Source organism: Mytilus edulis, chromosome 8, assembly GCF_963676685.1.
Source record: "Mytilus edulis chromosome 8, xbMytEdul2.2, whole genome shotgun sequence".
In the NCBI taxonomy this organism is placed as follows: Eukaryota; Metazoa; Mollusca; class Bivalvia; order Mytilida; family Mytilidae; genus Mytilus; species Mytilus edulis.
Window position 1 is genome coordinate 82,844,710 of NC_092351.1, and position 13,361 is coordinate 82,858,070.

Below are 13,361 nucleotides of genomic sequence, written 5' to 3' on the forward strand. Positions count from 1 at the left end.
AGATACCTTTTCATCAAAATCTATCGAGCAAGCTCCTGTGAATAAAAGTAAAAACATGTTTCTTAATGTCGTCATCTCTCAGAAAATTTGACCAATTTTGAGAAATTTGTTTTGAGCCTGGATTCGTCTATGTATTTCCTTTCTCCTAAATGTAGCTCTTGTTTCTTTTTGTTATATGATATCGGACAGTTTATACGCTTTTGAAACTAACTCTGGTTTACCAAATTCTAAACGTTGTAGGAGTTATCTCCCCAATTACTGTTTTTCTTGTGGGCACTTCTCCTTCACAACCCTAAAAGATTACGACAAAGGAGTAGGTCCGGTAAGGACCGATTTTTGCCTCAAATTTAAGTTTCATCTGACGAAAGATTTTGACCACTTTTTAAACACTTAAGTGTCTATTTCATATGATTCAATTAATTTATGTGCAAGATTCTAACTTATTTAGTCATTAAAAACGATCCGATTCAAGCTCAAATATGAAAAATCTACCAAATATGCGAAAAAACGTCACTTTTCAGATGGTTTTTGTCAAAAACGAAAGTGGCCGCATCCGTGTTCATCCTCAATCTGTACATATGTTATGTATTATCATTAAATACAACTTCCATTTCAATATTTTGGATGAACACGAATGCGGCCACTTTCGTTTTACCCGGAAACCGTCTAAAATTTAACTAAAATGCTGGAATGGTGAAGATTTCCGTAATGTAGCACGACTTCATGGTGCTAGTACCCAATATATGTGCATTGTATTGTCAAAAACAGCCCATATTTATGTAGCACAACCACTCTACTATCCAATAATTAAAAAAAAGTTTAAATTTTAACAATTTTGTAAAACTGCTATATTTTGGGGCCAAAAAGAGGTCTTACTGAACCTACTCCTTTATTTTACCAAATTGCTCCTTACGTCTTCAGGATTATAACGGCATTTTTACCGAAGCTATCCATATGAGAGTTATTTCTCTTATGCATTTTATATAAGTGATAGGTATTTGTAACAAGTAAACCATAAGTGATAGAGACCTAGGGTGTTTGGATTTGAGGTCCTTGGAACATAAATGAAAATTAGCTTACGGTCATATTCTAAATTTTGATTTTGACGTATTTTCACTTATTTTCAAAAACTTATTTTCACAAAGTAAGGGTGTGTTGGCCTTGAAGGGGAGTTTTCTTCCTTTTTATATATAAAGTTACATGTTTGGTGGTATAACAGATTTACAATAAAGTATAATAAAGATCAAGGATAATTTGATTAAAGGTACTAGGTTTATGACCTTGAAATTGAGCTCTTGGTCAAAGTTGATTTTGACTATCAAGATTTTGACCTTTGCTTAAATTACTTATTTAAAAACGATAAAGCCATTTGACTTTTTGCATTTAGCTGCAATCTACATGACCTTAATAGTCCAATTGGAAATTACCTTATTTATACCGGAAGTATCATTTTGTAAAAAAATATATATGTAAAAGTATATAGAATCAAATATGTTTGACATCAAATAAATTATTAAATACTACCGAAAGTGACATTTTTCAGACCGCAAATATAAAAATATCTCCCTTTAGTTCAAAGACAAATGTATAAAAACCATACGTTTTGGAATCAGCAAAACAATATCTATCATTTGACACTAGAAACGAAATTTTAAACCTTTTTTGATATTTTAGCACATTTTCCGTTACCAGGATAAGGGTTTTTATTTGGACCGAAGCTATTCGGGGACTCGATATGAGAGTTATTCCCCTTATGTATTTTATATAAATGCTATGCTATTCCGACTGTTCAACAATAAGTGATAAATGCCAAGGGTGCTTGGTTCAAAAAAAGAAAATTAGTTAAAAATCAAAGGTTAGGTCATATTCTTAAATTTGAATTTGGCTTATTCTTACTCCTTTTTTATTAACCGTATTAGAAATCAACTGCATATGTTTTATCAAATGTTTTTTTTGCGACATGTCGTTACTACAAAATTTTGGTTGAAAGGGTGCGTAAATAATAAATTGAAATTTTCGCCCATCTTATCCATAGAATTTGCGTAATTTGCTAAAACTCATTAACCATACATATTAAAGTTCTAAGGCCTTCTGATTTGAGATCCTTGGTTCATGATTCTGAAGTTAGCTCCAGACTAAAGATTAATTTGACGTTCTAGATTTTTATCTTTGCTTTAAATACATATTTATACATCATAAAGCCATAGTAACTGACATTTTAAACTGAATTTTCATTTTTTCATTTCAAAATAAATTGTAAGAGATGTTCTTTAAACAATTGATTTTAAACTCTCATTATTTTGGGGTTTTTTTTTTTCTTTCGGCTAATTTTTTTCTTTTGTAGTGTTGTTGTTTTATAAGATGTCGCTTATATATTCGGACATTGTTATCGTAGAGTTTATACGTTTTGGAAACTAACACTGCTCAACCGGATATTGTAAGAGTAATCTCCCCAAACACGGTTTTTCTTGTGGTCACTACTCCTTCACAACCGTAAAAGAAAAAACAAATTTATTGTTGTTGTTGTTATTGGTTTTGGAAGGCGGCTTACTTATGTAGTAATTGCGCCTTAAATTCATATAACATGATTTAAAATATTATGTATATATACTTTCAGTCTTTAATTTTATTATTACGTTTTGGCGAGTAATATTATGAAACTTTGACGAACATGGTTGCTGAATTACTAGGAAATATATATATATGTTGAGAGACAAAAAAAACGCATATCAGAAGGTACATGTACTATTCTGTACTATGAAAACGAAAAAAAAATAAGAACAAATGATAGTCCATTATTAATTGATAGGTGTCATAAAATTGTTTAGAAAATTTATATGGTTGTTCACCTTTGTGCCGTCTGTGATATACTTATATACATGTATATAAAAAAGTATATTTAAAAACCGGTAACAAGACATGTGCTAGTTATATGCTACCAATGTAAGGACGTCTCCCTAGATTGGTGTAGCAAATAAAGAATCCTTAAGAAAGGATTGATTGTAGTTTTTCCTTTTCCATAATGATAAGTTGCATCAATTTTTTCCAAATAAATTACCAAAGACATACTGGTATGTAGTGATTCCTCATTCCCTGACTAGAAAAAACACTTGTGTCATTGAACGAGAAATCATTCCTACCTATGCCGTTAATCGCCTATTTTGATTTATATATATATATAATATAAATGGAGCAAAAATAGAAAAATATGAAACAATTTAATACCAGTATATTATTTAAACAATGACATTGTTGAATTTTATTTTTAGTACAGAGAATATCAGCGAAACAGATGTGCTAGGATGTGCATATATATAATTATACAGTAATCTGTGTGTATTTGTCTAACTGACATCCTCTAGTACAAATTTTAGAATTTACCATTTTATTATCATAGAAAAGGATTCAACTGTAAGAAATTTATTGTATCAAGTTGATCGTTATATCTTCAGTATTAGGATGGTCATTTGACCGATGCTATATGGAGACTCCATATGAGAGTTTTTCCCCCTTATGCAATTTTATATAAGCGATATGCATTTCTTACAGGTAAACTATAAGTGATAGACCTCGGGTCTTTTGATTTGTGGTCCTTGCTCAAAAAAAGAAAGAAGGCAAGGTCGAAGGTCAAGGTCATATTCTAAATTAGAAATTCGGATTATTTTCACTTCTTTATTCTGTGCTTTAAGCTACAAGCCACATGACTTTAAAACCCAAACCAGAAGTGACCTTATGTAAACTGCAAGTAGCTTCTTTTTTAATTTATTCTATACAGTAGTGTGTACAAACCCTATATTCTTGAAATCAACTAAGAATTACCTATCATTTGACACTGGAAATGACATTTTAGAGCGATTTTTGATATTTTGATATAAAATATTCAAATACATCGTTAGAAGTAGAACGATGTTCAATTGTTTTCTGAACAATGGCCTTTAATTGTACTCTATAATTTGTCTATACAAATATTGTAGCAACCGAATTTGTACTTTTTGAGTTGTTGTTGACTTCGAGACTATTATTTGTTACTAAATGAAATTAAAAATTAAATAAAACTGTCATGTACAAAGTTGATACATTGATAGTTCGATAAACATGTTTATTTTTATTGAAATTAAACTTAAGGTTTAATATTTTGAGAATTAGTTGTAACCGTTTAACAATTTTCACTGTAGATAAAGGGACTTTTTATTGATAGACGGACACCAATTTATTTCAACAAAGCCTTTAAAAATGCTATTGCGGTATAGATATATTGATTTCTATAAATTTAATTGATTTTAACGCTAGACGTCAGGAAGATATGATACACCACAGTGACAGTGAAACAGGAGTCAAACTCTACTTACGGATTGATAATTTACTTTGTTGATTTAAACGATTGATAATATAGATGAATGTTATTCACCTTGCGAAATTTAATTTTACCTTCCGATATATTGATGATGTCATATCATTGGATAACCCATATTTCAGCAAATACTGACATCTCATATATCCCAGTAATTTTGAAATTAAGGATACTTCTGATACTAGAAGGACTGTTTCATACCTTAATCTTTTCCTCAACATTGGTACATATGGACAACTTCACACGAAAATCTATGATAAACGGGACGATTTCAACTTCCCAATTATCAATTATCAAATTCTTATATCTTAGCATGAACATATCCTCTACCCCTTCGTATTGTGTTATGCTCGTGCATGTTCACACTATAAGGACTTCATATACAGGAGTGTACTCCTAAAACAGAAACTGCTCGAACAAAGTTATGAGGAGGACAGATTGAAAATGACACTTCATAAATTTTACGGCCACCATCACGAATTGATTGATCCAATCGATGTGTCTTTGTCCAAACTAACTACGGATATTTTTCCCATGTGTAAGATTGTGGTTTGTCATTACGTCGTCTGATATTAAAATTACCAAACGTGACTTATTCCCGATTGTGACTGTTTTGCTGAGTGTTAAATCGCATTGCAATAAGACGTGTTACGGTACTTTTCTATCTAACTTTCATTTATCTAGTTTTGATGTTATATTTGTTATTCTAATCGGATTTTGTCAAATGTCTTATCATTTGTAGTTGTAAATCTTATTTTGTTTCTGTTGTATTCGTGTGTAATGGTAAAGATAATTAATTACCAGTTCATTTATAAGATTTTCTTTACATATTTAATCTTGAATTCTATCCTATTTTTTTGGAAAATATTAAGAAATTCAAATATGACGTCATTTTTTGCATTTATCGCTTTGGCTAATTCGACTGTAAATTTTCATGTGCTGGTTTTTGCTGTTATGTATCCATTTTTATTCTGTAGTTAACCACCACTTCGGTTTTATCATGTATATCTATTATGTAGTCATTTTATAAAAAATTACTGTTTGCAAAAGTATGAATTATTCTTAATAATAAGGATGTTCTTATCCAAGGCATAACTCCCTAGCCGTATTGGGCACAACTGTTTGGAACTTTTAATCCTCAATTCCCCTCAACTTTGTACTTGTTTTGGCTTTTGATTTTTTTTCATCTGAGCGTCACTGGTTAGTCTTCTGTGGACGAAACGCGCGTCTGGTGTATCAAATTTTTGAACCTGGTATCTTTTGATAGGTATTATTCGTGTGTTTCTCTTTCCTATTGGTTCTCTGATTTATTTGTATTGTAGTCCTGTCATGTTGTCATTTTAATGCTATATTTAACATTCCCATAAAAGTGGGAGGTTAAGCATTCCACAAAACCATGTTCAACCCACCTTTTTTTCATAAAATGTCCTGTAACAAGTCAGGAAATTGGCCATTATTATATTATAGTTCGTTTATGTATGTGTTACATTTTAATTTTGTGATTCTCTTGTGTCGTCGTTCTCTTATATTTGATGTGTTTCCTCAGTTTTAGTTTGTTACTTGGATTTGTTGGGTTTTTTTCTCAATCGATTTATGAATTTCGAACAGCGATATACAACTGTTGCCTTTATTTATATAGGTGCAACATTTATTATTATGTAATAAACTGATAAAACTGATGAAATAAAAGTTCCTATCATTTGTACATCCAATTTAACTCCCGGGTTTTTTTTTATATAAAGGCATGCCGGATTCTAAATGTTCTAAGAAGATAGTTGTACAGAAAAACTGTATTCCAATGTCAAATCGAAGACCCTGACCTTATTTCATCCTACAATATAAAGAGGTTATTTAAATACTTATAACTTGTTTTATTAGCCTGTACAAAATTCTAACTTTAATAACATTAAATGAATGAGATAAAATGAAACGATCTTTAAGACGAGTTCCCGTGTATAATAGCTGTTGAAGAAATTTGCAAATTAAAGATTTTCCCTCAAAATTCGGATTTGTGACCGTATTTTTGCTATCGACAGAAAAACATAACTTTTTTGTTTAAAAAAAAGCAATAGCTGTTTTTTGTTAAAATATCTATAACTTCTGTATATTATATAATGTTCTATAAGTTTGTACACTTTATTTCTACAAATAACTTATATTTATCAAAAAATCATGAATGTAGAACAAAAAAATAATTTTTTGCTAAATATTTATCAAATTAAAATAAAATGCACTATTGACCTATTCATGAAATTGGTACACATAATATTCATACCTAATTGAACCACCTGTCATTTTAAAAAAGAAGGGTTCATGAACTTGTTTTTAAGTTAGACCAATTTGAATGACAAAAATCAGTGGAAAACTGCATCTTTTCCCGATAAGTCACTTTTTGACGTCGCGAAAATAACAATTTACGTTAGCACCGTCGTTACCTTCCCTGTACCTGTATTGTATGCCCTTCACAAAGATGAAAGGCCACAAAATCAGTAGGATAAACACGTTTTGAGAGATTTCCACATTCCGTCTAGAACTTTAGCCAATGTACAATAAACAAACACACATATATACGCAAAGTTGACCTAATGTTGATAGAATCTCGAGTCCGATGTCACAAAAGTAAAAGGTACAAATAAAAACTAAGCAGAATAACAACGATACACAAATCAACAAAGGACTACTAGAAGATACTGACATGTCAGTCCAAGCCCTCAATTAAACTAAATAAAGATTATGTCTTCACTATATGAAAATCAAGCACAATCCCTCCCGTTACACAACATTACGTTCAAGTCATTTACAAAGATGAGTAACGAATAGAGACGAAGCTTAGGGTTGCACTTGTAAATTCACTTTTGTCTACAACGGTGTTACAGACCCAGAATTCGGTGCATTTGTGTTGACATACAGTATCATTAATTTGACAATTTACTACAAAAGTTACTGCCTATAAAATGTTGAATTATTCGAAACATTTAAGTTGTTATTCCCAAATGTTAAGATTGTCTAAGCGTTCAGTGCATAGCGTTTCTGATTTCTTTTCTCTTTTATGTTCCTCAAATTTGAATTCATTGTTAACTGATATAATTTGCCCATAGCTGATGCGTTTTATGAAAACGAAACAAGCGTCTGATGTCTATATCAAAACGCTATTATATGATTTGTTACGGCCTTCCAAAGTACCTTATTTTGATCAATTTTTACCGATTTGGGGTTATTATTGTGAAGAAAATAATCGTAGTTCCACAACTTTTTTTTATACTTTCAATAAAGATGAAATGGACCAATCTGAATATATTTAACTTAAAAATAAAAGTATAGATTGGTGATGATATAAAAATAGTGAAAGTTTAATAATATGTTGATGCTTTTTCATGTCAAATTTACCATGCTGTAAATTTTGTGAAGGAGTTAGGTAAGGACCGATTTTGGCCTCAAATTTCAGGTTCATCTGACGAAAGATTTTGAACACTTTTTAAATACTAAAGTGTCTATTTCAGTTGATTCAATTTCTTTCTGTGAAAGATTTTAACTGATTTAGTCATTAAAAACGCTCCGATTCAAGCTTAAATATGAAAAATTTATCAAAAATTTTAAAAAAATGTGACTTTTCGGCCGCATTCGTGTTCATCCTCAACCTTTATATATGTTATGTATTATTATCAAATATAACTTATATTGCAATATCAAGAATGGACACAAATGCGGCCACCTTCATTTAAGACGAAAATTAAGATGCTAAAGTTGTGAAGATTGCAGTAAGTTAGTATGACTTAATGGTGATTATACCCGATTTATGTGCAGTGTATTGTCAAATACAGTTTATATTTATGTAGGAGGAGCATACTACTTACCAACATATAGCTAATAGTTATCAAAAGTATCAGGATTATAATTTTATACGCCAGACGCGCGTTTCGTCTACATAAGACTCATCAGTGACGCTCAGATCAAAATAGTTAAAAAGCCAAACAAATACAAAGTTGAAGAGCATTGAGGACCCAAAATTCCAAAAAGTTGTGCCAAATACGGCTAAGGTAATCTACTCCTGGGGTAAGAAAATCAAAGTTTACATTTTAACGATTTTGTAAACCTGCTATATTTTGGGGCCAAAAGGGGGTCTTACTGAACCTACTCCTTTGTGATTTTCTCTGTTTTATGTACAAAACGCATATCATTTCAACTGAAACGTGCTATGCGATACACATGTTTCTGGTAAAATCATTACGTGTACCCCTCAACAATTTTCTAAATATTTTGGCTACAAAGACCGACTTGATGGTTGATAAATTTGGAAAATGTATTTCTCAAAAACTACTTATTGTAAATACACAAAGCAAAGCTTCTGCGCTTCATGCAAAATGTACTTCGGTAAACGCTTTTACACTCCTATGATGTTACAAAAAGAAGCATTCAATTCTTAAATAAACTGATAAAACTGCTAACAGATAAAAATTATTATCACGTACATTCAATCCAACTTTTTTTATATATTTTTATATACTGTTTTTTTAAGGCATATCGTTTCTGAGCAAATAGTTATACAGAAAAACTGCATTCAAATGTGTAATCAAAGATCCTGACCTTATTTCATTATACAATATAAAGAGGTTATCAAAATACTGATAACTTGTTAATTGATCTGTACAATATTTTAACTTTAATATAGCTGAAATATTAAAAGGATAAGATAAAATGAAATGATCTCTGGACCGAGTTCGTGTGTTATAGAACAGACGTGAATGGACAAATAAGAATCAAGTAATTCAAATAATGATACATTAAATAAAAAAACCATTTCAAACCAACCCGGTGAAAAGACTTTTTTTGCGTGATTTTTACTACCTAAAATGAATAAAGATTTGCTGTGTTAGGAAAATTGCATTATGCATGTCTAAGAACATTCCAGTAAACAAAAATAGCAAACTATTACATTATTATGGTTTTTTTTTATATGCATTCTTTTTCGAATTAGACAATTAAAGTCAACGCAATGATCTTAATAATTAGATACATTTATATTCCAGGACTAGAATTGTTTTATTTGGAAGTACTGGTGCCGGAAAAAGTTCTGTAGGAAACACATTGTTAGGCACAAACCATTTCTTCGCGAAAACATCGGCACTTTCTGTAACACAAGAGTGCAAAACAGCAGAAGACACGTTAGAATCTGGACGACATGTAAAAATTGTAGACACGCCAGGAATATTTGATACAAAAAAAAGGAATATGCTGTCAGAAGTTCAAAATTTCTTTAAGTTTCTTAAACCTGGCCCCCATGCAATCTCAGTAGTTCTAAATCCAACTAGATATAACGATCAGGATGAAAACGTACTGATTGAGCTTCGAAATTTTTTTGGTAACGATTTTTTTCTTGACTACACCATTCTGATAATGATTAGAAAGACGGAATTCATTGACGTTTCAAACCCAACTGTTCATGAATATATTGAGCAATGTGCTTCCAATGAGGTGAAAAAACTGTATGAACAGTGTGGGAAACGGATTAATTGTTGCTGTGGAAAATCAAGCAGAGTGGGAACAAAGAAAAATCTATGCAGAAGAAATTTTGACGGAAATTGAAAAATTAGATGGGAATTACAGACACCCTTATTTTGACATGGTTCATGAAAATATAAAATTAAAAACAAAACAACTTAAAGACCAAGAAGAAATTCAAGCGTTGAAAAGAGAAAACAAAAGATTGAATGATAAGAATGAAAATTGCAACATGCTATAAGCTGACAACAGAGATCATCTGAGAAAGTAAAGAGATTTAAACACAGCACAAATCGTATACCGTTTTAGAACTGTTTAGACTTCAATATCATATGATGACTTTTGATGATTATCCACACCTACATTAACTAAATAGATTTTTAACTCCAACGGTTTTTACAACCTTAAAATTATAACAAACAACGAAAACGGTGTTCAGTATTTCAGTCAATATTCAGATTTATTTACAGCGGTGAATAAAGTACTACCCAGATCATCAAGACACTTCGCTTGCAGTCAATCCCAACTGTCTGCCAGTACTTTGTTTTTATCTACAGACAATAACGATACTCAGAATGGTCTGAAACGTGATGAACAGAACTGAATTGACCGCAATTCAAAATCACCGAACAATACGTACTAACACCTAAATACATGTACTTGTGGTCGCTATTCTACTTTTAATTCCACAGGACTGGTTTTATGTGTAAAAGTTATACGTCAGTAACGATCTCGAAGTAATAAAAAAGGCTTTTGTTTTGTTTGGGGTTTTTTTATTGCGTTTTAGATACATTTAAGGCAGATAGATAATTGTTGTTGCGCAGAAATAATATCTATTACTCTGAAATATTCAGATGTGAGCTCTTAAACTTTTTTATTTGTGTGTACTTTGATTGTGAATACAATGTTTCATTAATTTATTTTGATTCAAAAAAGATATTCATTGATTATTCATGATTTTTCTTTAAGGATCCATTTTTTGCAGAAACTGTGTTTTTATCTGTGTTATTATTGAAGCCACACTGATAATGAATAGAAATCATAAACCAGCTGGGTTAAAGTAATTACTTGATATTATTTTATTCTTTTTTTTTTACATTTAAAATATCATGTTGGTGTTTATTGTGTTTAGCATGTTGCGTTGATTCACATTATGTGATGACTAAAATTGAAACAGAATTTAGAATCGTTTGTTCATCTCTAAATATTGCTTTGATCGTGTTGTTTCTTAATTAATATCTTAGTGACATTGAGTATGTTGTGTATGTAAAGTAAGCAGCCAGTTCGTTATTCGATATTCGATATTCAATATCCAACCGGTTGCTTGGTTGGATATTGAATATCGAATATCGAATAATAAGGGCTGTAGAAAGTTTGGCCTTCAAAAGTCAACATAATCATTAACTTTATAAAGAAAGTTCACCTTTTTAAAACATTGAATGTTTCACAAATAATACGCGCACTGCAAAAATATTAATTCTGATTGATACAGTGGAATTGTCATAAATTGCACTGGAGTGAACAGTGGTACATCAAACGTCGAATTCCCTCACACAATGTTATCACACACTATAGTTAAACATCGTATAAATTATACACTTGATAATCTTCTATCTATATTTAAAAACATTGGTAGGCATCAATTATTATGTAAACTGGGTCAAATACCCATTAGTAAACTACACGAAATTTTGAAAGAGTGTGACACCATCTCTTTCTTCAGTATTCTCGTATAATTACAGCTTTTTGCCAACATAGGATATTCCCGTGTATCGACAAACCTGAAGATCATAAACGGCATTTTCTGAAAATTAAATATATTAGCAGAGGTATTGATTTTTTCAACTTATCTAGTATATTTAATGACTCTACCGTTCAAAACTTTATACCTTCCTATTTTGATAACATAAAACCACATAAAATTTCATATACATACAAAAAAAACAGCAAAAGTTTAATTTTTAATTATACGTCGGTTACACCAGACGTTAATATAGATAATAATACTACCTTAACTTGAAACTGTAAATCGTCGAAGTTAAGATAAGTTCCCTATGGTCATGTTATTACAGGGAACCTAAATATCGTCCAGGACAGAGAGGTTAAACCAATTTGAAAAAAGGACCAAAATATCGTCCTTCATCTTAAATTGATTGGAATAAGTATCGTCAAGTCACCAAAGATCCTTTTTCATCTTTTTATATAAAGTGGTGTAAACGGGAAAAATCTGATAAAAAATCTCTTGATGCCTATCTTAATAAATGTATGAATGTGATAGATAAAAGAACATCACATTTTGAAAATAATTTAGAAGTAAATAATAGAGTACATAATACACCTATTTCCAGAATAAGAAATTAACTTCAATACTTTCAAAGTGGTTCGTGTATGTACCAGCCGACAAAGCAGTGGTGGTATGCTGTAAATACTACACGGACGTTCTTAAGGATGACATTTTAAATGCATCTACATTCAAGTCCATCCGCTCCACAGAGATTCATATAGTAAACAAGCATATCACTTCCACATCAAAGCTTCTTCTGAACACTTGAAGGTCCCTACTATGTATTCGCTACCTGAACTACACAAAAAAAACATTAAAATATAGTTTCAAGTCGGCCTCTAGTAAGTGTTCTACAACTAATCTTTCAGTGCTCTTAACAAGTTCATTAACTACTATTTAAAAGCTTATCATAAACTAATGTAATGAAATATATGAACATAATGGTATAAAAAATTCTTTGGATGTTTTAGATAAATTACGTACTTTTGATGGTTTTGATTTTCCTACTCTCTTCACTACACTTCCACACTATCTTAGTAAACAATAGTTTTCCTATTTAATAAAATGGTCGTTTGGTAAAGCTAAATGCAAATATATTTGCTGCAACTCATTTAAAGCCTTATTCTCTAATGAAAAGGTAAATATGCTAGATATACTTTCTAATGAGATAATTGAAGCTGTTAATTTTCTCCTTGATAATTTTTATGAACGTTCCGGCAACAAAGTTTATCGACCGGTTATAGGTATCCCCATGGGCACTATGTGTGCCCCTTTAATAGCATACTTGTTTTTGTACTGTTACGAATCACAGTTTATGACTAAACTCGGTAAAGACCCGTCGAAATTGCATTTAATTGATATATTCAACAACACTTACCGTTATCATGATGATATTTTTTCGTTAAATAAGAATTTTTCAATATACTGCTGAAATGTAACCCAATGAACTAACTTTAAATAAATCAAATTTATTCGATAATAATTGTCCTTTCCTGGATTTAGATATTTCTGTTTTAAACGGAAAACTCCACACTAAAATTTACGACAAAAAGGTCGATTTGTCATTCCCTATTGTTAATTTTCCACTTCTAGATGGTAACGTTCCTTTGGCACATCGTACTGTGTGTATATATGTCTGTTGTGACGTTTTTGAATTTAACGAACGTAATCTATGTATTACTGGTAAATTATCAGGGCATTGCACAAGATCATGTTTTTCTCTGGCTG